Below are 12,500 nucleotides of genomic sequence, written 5' to 3' on the forward strand. Positions count from 1 at the left end.
ATGAACATGCGCTTGAGAGAGGCTGTTCATGACCTTGGGGTTTCACCAAACCAAGGCTCAATCATGATTTATTCGAATGATCCAAATTGATAGATTGCTGAATTCTGAGATTGACATTTACTGCTTACTCTTCTAACCTGATTTGAAGGCAATTGGACTAATGATTTAGATAGATTTTAATTTAGGATTTCTTAGCTTTCATTAGAGTTTTGATTTATTTGTTGATCAGATAAGAAGTGCTCAATTTAGTATTGGTAATTGTTTCCTAAATCCTCATGGGAACGATACTTCACTCTCTACTTTATTACTTGAACGGCTAGTGCATTTGCTAGTGTCACAATGAGCCACACATCAAGTTTTTGGCGCCGTTGCCGGGGATTTAGAGAAACAATATTAGGAAACATTGAGCATTCTTAATCTGATCTCATTCAGCATTGCATTCATAGTTGGGTTAATTTGCTAACTTTTTCATTTCAGCTTGGACTGCAACTGCTGTACTACTGTAGTTATGTTTCTTCTTTCTTAAGTAGATTACTTTCTTTTTTCTGGTTTCAGTTTCATTTTAATAAAGGCATATTTGATTTCTATTCAATCTTGATGTTGTTCCCTTCAAAAAGAAAAAAAAAGAAAAAAAAAATTCACAAAAAAACATGAGTGTTGCAGATCTGAGTTGCATTCGGCACTCAGATCAGTAGATTTCAGATCTGCAGCACTTAGCCGAAAAGAGTTGCTTGTGTTTCAGACTTTATTATTATTTTTTTTTCTTCTTTCATTACAAAAAAAAAATGAAAAAAAAAAAATAAAGGGGAGATCTTTTGAACAACAAGAGGAGCAATTGAGAAGTCGGATCAGAATTCAGATTTGAATTCAGATCTGAATTCTGCTATTGCAGATCTGCAACAGTTCAGATCTGAGTTCCTCTGAACTCAGACCTGAACTGATGAAATTTTGAGGGGAATTGGGTGTCATCACCACCCCAATTCACCCTAGGGCACTTCTGCTATTCTCCAAAAACAATTTGGTAGCAATAACTGAAGGTAAGGCAATTGAGAATTCAGATCCGAACTCAGACTTGAGTTCAGACCTGAATTCTGCTATTGCAGAACTGCTCAGTTCAGATCTGAGTTCAGATGAACTCAGACCTGAACTGATACAAGTTTAAGGTGAATTGTGTGCCATCATCACCCCAACTCACCCTATGATAAATCTGACATACCCCAAAGGTAATTGGATAGCAAAGAATGAAAAAGAAAATTCAGATCTGAACTGATACAGATCTGAACTATAGTTGAAGACTGAACTGATACAGAGCACATTTTGGGTTTTTGGGTGACTTGAACATTTGCTTTATCCACTTGTAACCGAGCTACATTAGCTACGGAGGTGTATGTTTGGATTGAATAATTGTTATGCCTCAGATATTTAAGAAAAATTAGCACTTTCCAAGTATTTCTATTAGCATTCAGATCTGTAGCAGGGCTGCTATAGTGCAACAGTTAGCAGACCTGATTTCAGATTTCTACAAAAGTTGTATGGACCGAATAGCTTGAAATACCAAACATTGCAGACCCAATTTTCAGGTCTTAGCAAGTGTTTGATATGCATCATCTATATAGGTTTGAGCTTCAATTGTAGAGTTTAAAATCTTTAACCCAAGCCTAACTCAGGACTGGTTTTAGTTTATTTCAGATCCTTTTAAATTATTTTTCAGATCAGATCTGATTTCAGCCCTAAAGCATCACAGATTTGATTCCAACCTTAATGGATGTATAATGTAGTGTATACCAATGAGTGTGTATGAGATATACAGCTCAGATCTGAATTATTATTTGTTAATTTCTCTAGACTAACAATACCAAAGACTTGTCGATCTGAACTCAGATCTAAATTGGGTCTGAATTCAGATGTTGCAATCGATGGATGTAGATAAAGGAACCTTGAATAAGATGATTGGTTTAAATCTGCTTTTAGTATAATCGGCTTCATTTATTCATGATAGGATGTAGGTTTTGTATTCCAATACTTCACTTTACATTTTCAGTGTGATAGGATTAGTTATTTATTTTCTTTTGTGAATATTGGCATTTTTATTGCTTTGACTTTAACAGTTTATGACAAGTAGACCTGAACTGGAAGAGATCCTTTACGACCCGGAGATTGAACGGACTCTCCGTGTCCGTATGAGAGCTGCTAAGCAAGTCAGACAAGAAGCACAAGAAATGGCTGAACAAAGAACTATGACGGATTATGCCAAGCCCACCCTCACCGGGACTGTCTCCAGCATTATCAGGCCAACTATTGCTGCCAATAACTTCGAAATTAAACTGGCCATAATCCAAATGATACAAAATACGGTTTAGTTTTGTGGTATGGCCCATGAGGATCCGAATGCCCATATTGCTAACTTCTTGGAAATCTATGACACCTTCAAACACAATGGGGTAAGTGATGATGCCATCCGGTTGAGGTTATTCCCATTTTCTTTGAAGGACAAAGCCAAAGCTTGGTTGAACTCATTACCGGCAGGATCTATAGCCACATGGGACTAAATGGCCAGCCATTTTCTCTCTAAATATTTTCCCCCTTCTAAAACTTCTAAAATGAGGAATGACATCACTACTTTTTTCCAGCAAGAGGGGGAATCTTTATATGAGTCATGGGAACGTTACAAGGAGCTATTAAGGAGAGTTCCTCACCATGGCCTCCCCATTTGGCTGCAAGTGCAGACTTTCTATAATGGTCTTACTGACTCAAATAAGACCATATTAGATGCTGCAGCCGGAGGATCCATAAATAATAAAACTCCTGAGGTTGCCCATGCACTTATTGAGGAAATGGGAGCCAACAACTATCAATGGCATTCGGAAAGAACTCAAACTAGGAAGCAGCAAGGCTTGCATAATGTTGACACTTATACAGCACTAGCTACACAAATAGGAGCACTCAGTAAGAAAATAGATGAAATGCAGATAGCTGCCATGCATGTGCAGCCTCTTAATTGTGAATTGTGTGGGGGAGGCCACATCAGTACAGACTGCCAAGTTGGCAATCAGTTAAGACCATCTACTGAACAAGTTGACTATGTCAGCAATTCGTCAAGACAGCAAGGTTACCAAAGTCACCATACTTTTCGTCCAGGATGGAGGGGACATTCAAACCATTCCTGGCCAAATCAGCATATTTCCAAGCCGTTCCACCAGACTTATCATCAGCCTGAACCAAAATCCAATTTGGAGGAACTGATGACAAAATTTATAGCAGGTGCAGAAACTAGGTTCCAGAACCAGGAAGCCTCAATCAAAAACCTGGAAAACCAAGTGGGGCAATTGGCACAATTAATCTCTTCCAGACTGTCGGGAACTCTTCCAAGCAACACTGAAGTGAATCCACGAGAGCAGGTGCAAGCTATTACCTTAAGAAGTGGAAAAGAGTTGCCTGAGGTAGAAAAGAAGAATTGAGCAGAACCCAAGGCAGAAACAAGCCTTGGGACCAGACAACAGAAGACGGAACAACCAGAAGCACAACAAGGGATGCACCAACAACCACAAGTTCCATTCCCTAACAGGCTGAAGCAACAAAAATTGGAGAAGGAATTTGGTAAGTTTCTTGAAATATTTAAAAGTTTACATATTAATATTCCTTTTGCTGATGCTTTAGCCCAGATGCCACACTATGCAAGGTTTTTGAAGGAATTATTGGCAAACAAAAGGAAACTGGGAGATGTGGCTACAGTTGCATTAAATGAGGAATGTTCTGCTATCCTTCTGAATAAGTTGCCTCAGAAACTCAAAGATCCAGGGAGTTTCACTATTCCTTGTACCATTGGCAGTTTAAAAATTGAAAAAGCTTTATGTGACCTGGGAGCTAGCATCAATTTAATGCCATATTCTATCTTCAAGAAATTGGGGTTGAATGAACCCCAACCCACTAGAGTGGCATTACAATTGGCTGATAGATCCATTAGACATCCTAGGGGGATCATAGAAGATGTGTTAGTTAAAGTTGACAAATTCATTTTTCCAGTTGATTTCATTGTGTTAGACATGCAAGAAGATGTGGAGGTTCCGCTTATCCTAGGGAGGCCTTTCCTGGCTACCGAGAAAGCAATGATTGATGTCCAACAAGGACAACTCAGCCTTAGGATACAAGATGAGCAGATAATTTTTAAAATGTCTAATGCTATGAAACATGCACCCTCTAGTGATGATTCTTGTTTTATGATTGATGCCATTGAATTGACAATTGATGAATGCTTCCAGGTAAGTAGAATAACTGATCCTCTTGAACTCTGCCTCCAGCAGGGAGAACTTGAAGAAGGAGAAAATGAAAAAATAAACCTCATGATAGCATACCTGAACGATAAGCCTCAATTCAAGGGAAAGGGGTTTCTTAAATTAGAGAACTTAGGCAAATTGCCTGGACCATCAGGTAAGCCATCACCCCAAGAACCCCCCACCCTTGAACTGAAGCAATTACCATCCCATTTAGAGTATGCTTTCCTTGAGGAACCATCAGATCTCCCCGTGATAATTTCCGCAGCGCTGAATCCCTTACAAAGACAAAAATTATTAAGAGTGCTGCGGGAACACAAAAATGCTATAGCTTGGAAGGTAGAAGATATCAAAGGCATTAATCCATCAATCTGCACTGACAGAATTTTGATGGAAGAGGACAGCAAGCCTTCCGTTCAGCCCCAAAGGCGCCTGAACCCCAACATGAAAGAAGTGGTAAAGGCTGAAATAATTAAGTTGTTAGATGCTGGGATCATTTATCCTATTTCTGATAGTTCTTGGGTAAGCCCTGTGCAAGTTGTGCCAAAAAAAGGGGGTACGACTGTTCTTCCAAATGAGAAAAATGAACTCATCCCTACTAGAACCGTTACCGGATGGCGTGTGTGTATTGACTATAGAAAATTAAATGAAGCCACCCGGAAGGACCATTTCCCTCTCCCATTTATGGATCAAATATTGGAGAGGCTAGCCGGGCATGAGTATTATTGTTTCTTGGATGGATATTCAGGGTATAACCAGATACCAATTGCATCAGAAGATCAAGAAAAGACCACTTTTACTTGCCCATATGGAACCTTTGCATACCGAAGGATGCCCTTTGGGTTATGCAATGCCCCAGCAACCTTTCAGTGATGTATGATGTCTATATTTTCTGATATGGTTGAAAAATTTATTGAGATCTTCATGGATGATTTTTCAGTTTTTGGCTCTTCGTTTGATGCATGTTTGAATAATCTGGAACAGGTGCTTACTAGATGTAAAGAAACACATCTTGTGTTGAATTGGGAGAAATGTCATTTTATGGTGCAAGAAGGCATAGTGCTTGGACACAAGATCTCTCAAAGAGGTATAGAAGTCGACAAGGCCAAGGTGGAGGCAATTGAAAAATTGCGAACCCCAACATCTGTTTGTTCTTTGAGAAGTTTCTTAGGACATGTCGGATTCTATAGAAGGTTTATTAAAGATTTCTCAAAAATTTCCAAGCCATTATCTACCTTGTTTCAGAAAGAAGTGCCTTTTGAATTTTCAACTGAATGGCTTCATGCTTTCAACATCTTGAAAGACAAATTGATCCATGCACCTATCATGATAGCACCAGATTGGACCCTCCCATTTGAATTGGTGTGTGATGCGAGTGATTTTGCTATAGGAGCTGTTTTAGGACAAAGAATGAACAAACATTTTCAGCCAATTTACTATGCTAGCAGAACCTTGACTGGACCCCAACTCAATTACACCACCACAGAAAAGGAGCTGCTAGCAGTAATATTTGCACTTGATAAGTTTCGTTCATATCTGATATTATCCAAGGTTATTGTCCACACAGATCACTCAGCATTAAGGCACTTGCTTACCAAGCAAAACTCAAAACCAAGACTGATCAGGTGGATCCTTTTATTGCAAGAGTTAGACATTGAGATTAGAGACCTGAAGGGTGCTGCAAACCTGGCTGCTGACCATCTCACCCGGTTGGACACGGTAAGCTCAAAAGAGGAGATAACCAGCAACATTCGAGAAGAATTTCCGGATGAGCAATTGTACTCAATACAGAAATACTCATATCCTTGGTATGCTTATTTTGCTAATTATCTAGCTGCACAAGTCCTTCCTCCTAACCTTTCATATCAACAGAAAAAGAAATTCTTTTCTGATGTAAAATACTATCTATGGGAGGAACCCTTTTTGTATAAATTGTGTGCAGATCAGATCATAAGGAGATGTGTCCCCGAGGAGGAGATGGAGTCGGTACTCCAATTTTGCCATGATAAAGAAGCAGGAGGTCATTTTGGAGCTAGTCGCACTGCAGCCAAGGTTTTGCAATCAGGTTTTTATTGGCCCACACTTTTCAAAGATGCCCATCGGTATGTGTCCACATGTGACAAATGCCAAAGATCGGGAAACATTTCCCAACGGAATGAAATGCCCCTTTCCAATATTTTAATCTGTGAAATCTTTGATGTTTGGGGTATAGATTTCATGGGACCTTTCCCGAATTCTTTTGGGAATAAGTACATCCTCGTTGCAGTTGACTATGTATCCAAATGGGTAGAAGCCATGGCTTTACCCACAAATGACTCAAGAAGGGTGGTACACTTCCTAAAGAAGCTATTCTCCCGATTTGGCACTCCGCGAGCTATAATTAGTGATAGGGGAACTCACTTCTGCAATAGCCAATTTGAGAGGTTAATGCAGAAATATGGAATTACACATAAATTAGCTACCCCTTATCACCCTCAAACCAGTGGCCAAGTGGAGTTGGCTAACAGGGAACTCAAAAGAATTATGGAAAAGACCGTAGCATCCGCCAGAAAAGATTGGTCCATCAAATTAGATGATGCATTATGGGCATACAGAACTGCATTTAAGACACCCATTGGCATGTCCCCCTACAGATTGGTCTTTGGTAAAGCATGCCATTTACCAGTTGAATTGGAACACAAGGCCTATTGGGCTCTTAAATTCTTAAATTTTGACATTTAGGCCACAGGGGATAAAAGGTGGTTGCAATTGAATGAATTGGATGAATTCAGACTTACCACCTATGAGAATGCCAAAGTTTATAAAGAAAGAATAAAAAACTGGCATGATAAGAACTTGTTGAGACGGGACTTTTATGTAGGCCAACAGGTATTGTTATATAATTCCCGTCTCCGCTTGTTTCCAGGTAAGCTGAGATCCAGGTGGTCTGGACCCTTTACCATTTCACAGGTTTTTCCCCATGGGGCTATAGAACTCACCCACCCGGTTCAGGGCACGTTTAAAGTAAATGGTCAGCGCCTGAAACCATATTTAATGGGCAGTACTGTACCCCCTCCATCCACTGTTTATCTAGATAACCAATAATCTCTTATGCTTGCTCATGAACAAGTTAAGGAATCTTTTTGTCATTTATCTTTTTAGAATATTAGTTAGTAAAATAAAGATCTTTTTCTCAAAATTCCAATTCTTTAAGGACTCAGTTCATCATTTTCTTTTCTTCAGTTTGCTCTAGCAAGTGTGACTCCCTAACACTAGGATCATTGAGGACAATGTTCATCTCAAGTGTGGGGGAGTGAGCTCGAGGTTAGGGTATGGGGGCTGAAACCATGCACTTCATTCACCCCAACACACATATGCAAGCAATGAAATAACCAAAAAAGACTGGAACCCCTCAAGTTCATTACTATTTATTTGATGATTTTTTTTAAGAAGGAATTCAATGAGTTGAGGGAGACTGATGTACTTGTTAAGTTTTTATTCTTGTGAATGACCCAATTTGATATATGCATGAGAAAAGGGGAGCTGAATATTCCTTTAAGCATGACTAGCTCTAACTATCTTCATGTGTATGGAAGCCCTTGATTTCATGGTTAATGGTCAAGAGAGCTAGTGCACATCTGAAGTGCTGATTCTTGAGGTTCAATAATTGCAAAGAAGGACAAAAGCCCAAATTGACTCCGCTATTCTGAGCTGAATAGTAAAACTAGCAGCTTAGAACCTGAGTCCGATTTACCTACATCAAGCAAGTGACCAGTGTGAGATGGAGCATAAGATGCACTCACACCAAAAACAAAAAAAAAAAAACAAAAAAAAAGAGAGAGGGAAAAGTGTGTTAGATGGAGCATAAAATGCACTCACAACGAAAAAAAAAAAAAAAAAAAAAAAAAAAAAAAGAAAAGGGTGAGATGGAGCATAAGATGCACTCACCCCTAGAATTAAGAAATTGTGGTGATAGTTGAGGTTCAAAGGGGCACTCTAAAGTTGAACTCTCATTGAGATTCAGTTACAGATGTGAAACTTAGTGAAATTTGATTATTAACTTTGACAATTAAGGAGCTGATTTATATATGAATTAGGAGTGAAGGGTAGACTATGATGAAATTCATATTCTCCTTTCCTTGGATCTGATACATATCTTAAATGGTAATTTACAAGAATAAGAGTTGAGAACTTACAAAAGTTCCCCGACTACTCAATGCATTTCTATCTTAAAAAGTTCACCAGGTAAATGGTGAGAACAGAAGGGGGGAATGTTAAGTTTATGGCTGATGTCTTTGCTTGAGGACAAGCAAAAGCTTAAGTGTGGGGGTATTTGATGAACCTACAATTTATCTATATTTTATGAGGTTTTGCATGAAATTTTATGATGGTTTAATTAAATTTTGCCCTATTTTAGCTTAATTGCAAGAAAGATTTCAGGGGGAGCCAAATCAACAAAAAGAAGGCAAAAGCAAGAAAAGAAAATCCAAAATTTATCATGTTCAGCCCGGCCCAGCCATGAGAGCAAGAGAATTTCATTCGGCCAAAGAAGAGCAAGTGAAACTCTTTGGAAAATCCAAGGGAAGAAGCCTAGCAAGAAGGAAATTTTGGCCCAATCCATTTTTAGCCCAAATAACAGCCTAGAGTGCAGCCCACTTGAGCTCAAAAGCAAGCTAAGTTCTAGCCCAAATAGCAGCCCAAAGGGAGCTAGGGGCGGCAACTCCTAGATGTTTCTTGAAGAGAAGGAGGGATCACTTTAGAAGGTTCATGAGGGGTGTAATACACCCAATTCTAGAGACTTCAAGAAGGGGCAAAAGCCCTCTTGAAAAACTATATAAGGAGGCCTCTAGGAGGGGAGAAAGTTGTTCAATTGCTTGAGAGGAAGGCTCTTCCACTCTTAGAGGTTCGGCCACCTTGAGAGAAGAGAAGAGAAGAAGGCTAGGCGCAAGGAAGAAGAAGAAGAAGGGCTGAAAGAAGTTCAAGACAAGCAAGCTCGAAGAAGAAGGTGAGTTCGAATTGAGGGTTTGTGATTCAAAGATCTTTTGTAATAAATCATTTGTAGTTTCATTCTCTTTTGATTTGAATTCATTTTCTTTGTTATATTTTCTTTCTTCTTTCTCCTTGTTTCCATTCTTCCTTGATGTATTTCAGCTTGTAAAATTTCAGTTCAGCAATCTAATTCTTTTTTATTCATTCAAATGGTCATGAATTATACTTGAAGTTTCTTGAATAAGGGTGTTATTGTAGAGTAATTCGGCCAACTAACCTTCAAAACTCAGATCTGAATTCTTAGATCTGAGATTGCAAGATCTGAATTGCTGGAAAGAGAATTCAGATCTGCAATTTTCAGATTGGCCGAATTAATCTACAGCTTGGAATTCCTAGAGTGCTTGAGAGAGACTCTAGGAGTTCAGATCTACTATTCAAGAACTGAATTGAGTGCAAGGTTAGAGATAATTTGCACAATTCATTTGGTGATCAATTCAGATTTGAATTGATGCCTTAGAAGTGTTTGAAGAAATGCATGCATGGGGATTAGATTCTTGCTAGAGATAGAAGAACCGTCACTCATGCATAGGATGAACATGCGCTAGAGAGAGGCTGTTCATGACCTTGGGGTTTCACCAAACCAAGGCACAATCATGATTTATTCGAATGATCCAAATTGATAGATTGCTGAATTCTGATATTGACATTTACTGCTTACTCTTCTAACCTGATTTGAAGTCAATTGGACCAATGATTTAGATAGATTTTAATTTAGGATTTCTTAGCTTTCATTAGAGTTTTGATTTATTTGTTGATCAGATAAGAAGTGCTCAATTTAGTATTGGTAATTGTTTCCTAAATCCTCATGGGAACGATACTTCACTCTCTACTTTATTACTTGAACGGCTAGTGCACTTGCTAGTGTCACAATGAGCCACACATCACACGATCGCGACGACGACGTCTCCACGGGTATAACGCGATAACCCGGGCTTGGGGCACCGCAGCAATCCGCATCAGTCCGCTCCCCGAGCCGAGTGGCGGACCGGCTTTCACCGTTCCAGATCCGACCGGGGAGCATTGTCGATCACATATAAGGACATATAATAGGGTGGTAACAAGGGACCTAAGGCCCCTACCCTTGGCATCTTCCGCATCCAAGAGAACACACACTAGACATGTGTCAAGTGCATTGCACAATCACAAGACAATGCATGGCATCACGTTCTACGTGTTCTTGGCTGCCTCATCCCCTGCCGTGGGAGGAGAGAGACAGACTATCACTCGAGGGGTATCAATTCCATTTCTTTGGGTAGGCAACACAGGAACCACCCGCACACGCCCAGATAGCAACGACTAGCTTGGGCAAAACTGAAGAGGAGGGGAAGGTTAATGGTTCCGACCACAAGCACAAAGCCCATCAACACATGCCACCAAAACACCACTCACGCGCATCGCGTACACCTTCAGGCAGCCACCCCCCAAACCAACGATGCATCAATGACACGTAGAATGGCTGAGGAAAGCAGCACCCAAAGGCCCCACTAAGCACGGATAGCAACCACCAACATGAATCAACATCCGAAAATGGTCACCAAGAGATCACAAGAAATGCGAGAGATGCCAACCGTGTTGCACCATTCCCACCCATGCGAGGCCCCCATGGGGGCCTCCCATGCTTGAAATAGGTATGACACGGAGGCACCATGGAGTGCCTTGGGCAGAATGCGGGGAGGCACCCAAAGCACAATTGCCAAACACCTTGCACGTAACCTAACCCAGCATCGCTAACCCACAAACGCGTGTTCACGAACACGCACGGGACGATACTGTTAAGGCTACGGCAACACACGCAGTGCTCTACACAGCAAGTGCAACCGCGCATGCTGCCGAGGGCACCCAACACAACACACATCGCTTGCGATCAAGGGGCACTCAACAGACGTTGCGCTGCAACGCGTGCATCGTCGCACTCCCAGATCTCTTCTAGTGCACGTCATTGTACAGAAGCATGGACTATCAAGTAAAACCTTGCACATTGTGATGCATGTCACTGCGCTACCATGTCGCACTCGGTAAGCATCAATGTGCCTTCATGTCGCCTCTGGTGCATGCAACTGCACTACCCGTGCGTCATGGGTGACGGGGAGGAAGCCCCTTGACTGCCAACGCTCGCCCAATGGCGCCCCCAAGGAGGAACCCCCCCAGAGTCGCCACCCCCCCTCAAAGAGTACGTTAAGCTTTTGGGGCTCTGCCAGCAAGAAACATCACTTCTCTGGAAAATCATACTGGGGTTGTCTCGAGATGTACGGCTTAGATTGGTCTTAAACTTGACAAGTGACATTAGTTAGGATTGAAAAATGATGAAAATAATTATAATAAAATTGTGGAGAGAAATATTAATTTTATTATCTTTTAATCAGTAAAAATTGTCAAAATTTTGGAAAGATCTGAGAAAATGATTTTGGAGGGTGGGAGTTGCTTTTTCACACCTGCAAAAAATTATGTGCACCAAAATAAGCTGGTTTCATGCCGAAAAGTATTGACAGAAATGGTTTTTCACTGATATTTAATTGATAGAAATTACAAAAGTTACAATAAAAAAAAAGGAAATTTTATTTTGTGGAAATGGGATTGCATGGAATCAAAAGGGAACACTCCCATGCTAATTTTATGAAAAGGTGAGCTGGTTTCATGCAAGAAAGGTACACAAAGACGAGTTTGGGACCGTCAATCAAAGCGGTGGCATGGGGGTGTGTATGGGTGATATGTTGAAAGAACAACAATGGTCACAAGTGCATTGTGTGTGTGCACATCCCTTGCACCACGACACACCACATGAGGCACCAATTGCAATGTGGGTGTGCGCACCCACATAGTGCAAAATGATGCAGCATGGGGCGTTGTGTGCAGTGTCAGCCCATCCACCATGATGCAGACCCACTTGCGCCCTATGTTAATAGGGGTGCCTGTAAACTACACACCATGCAAAGGTGGAAGGTGGAATTGGTGCACCTAACGCAAGTGGTTGTGTTACAGCCTTACACCACACACGGTGGGTGTAGTAGGGCTGTAAACTACTACACGGTGTGTTAGAGCCAAGTCACTACAATAGTAGAAAGCACTGCACGTGTAGTGTTAACACGTTATGAGAACACCACGGTAGTTTAGTGTTTTCTAATATTGGTCATCGCACGTGGAGGCACTAGGCAGAAACCACTTGCACCATGACACAACACGGTAGTTTAGTGTTTTCTAATA

General features: G+C 40.8%; 1 non-coding gene across 1 annotated transcript; it reads right to left on the reverse strand.

Annotated features, from left to right (window-relative positions):
* Window positions 1-2,597: 2,597 nt before the first annotated feature.
* Window positions 2,598-2,704, reverse strand: LOC148878924 (small nucleolar RNA R71). Its single transcript, XR_016106079.1, has one exon. It is a non-coding gene; the product is annotated as a small nucleolar RNA R71 (small nucleolar RNA).
* Window positions 2,705-12,500: the final 9,796 nt, after the last annotated feature.

The sequence above is a fragment of the Nelumbo lutea genome, chromosome 1, assembly GCF_056320005.1.
Source record: "Nelumbo lutea isolate HS-2025 chromosome 1, American lotus-T2T, whole genome shotgun sequence".
In the NCBI taxonomy this organism is placed as follows: domain Eukaryota; kingdom Viridiplantae; phylum Streptophyta; class Magnoliopsida; order Proteales; family Nelumbonaceae; genus Nelumbo; species Nelumbo lutea.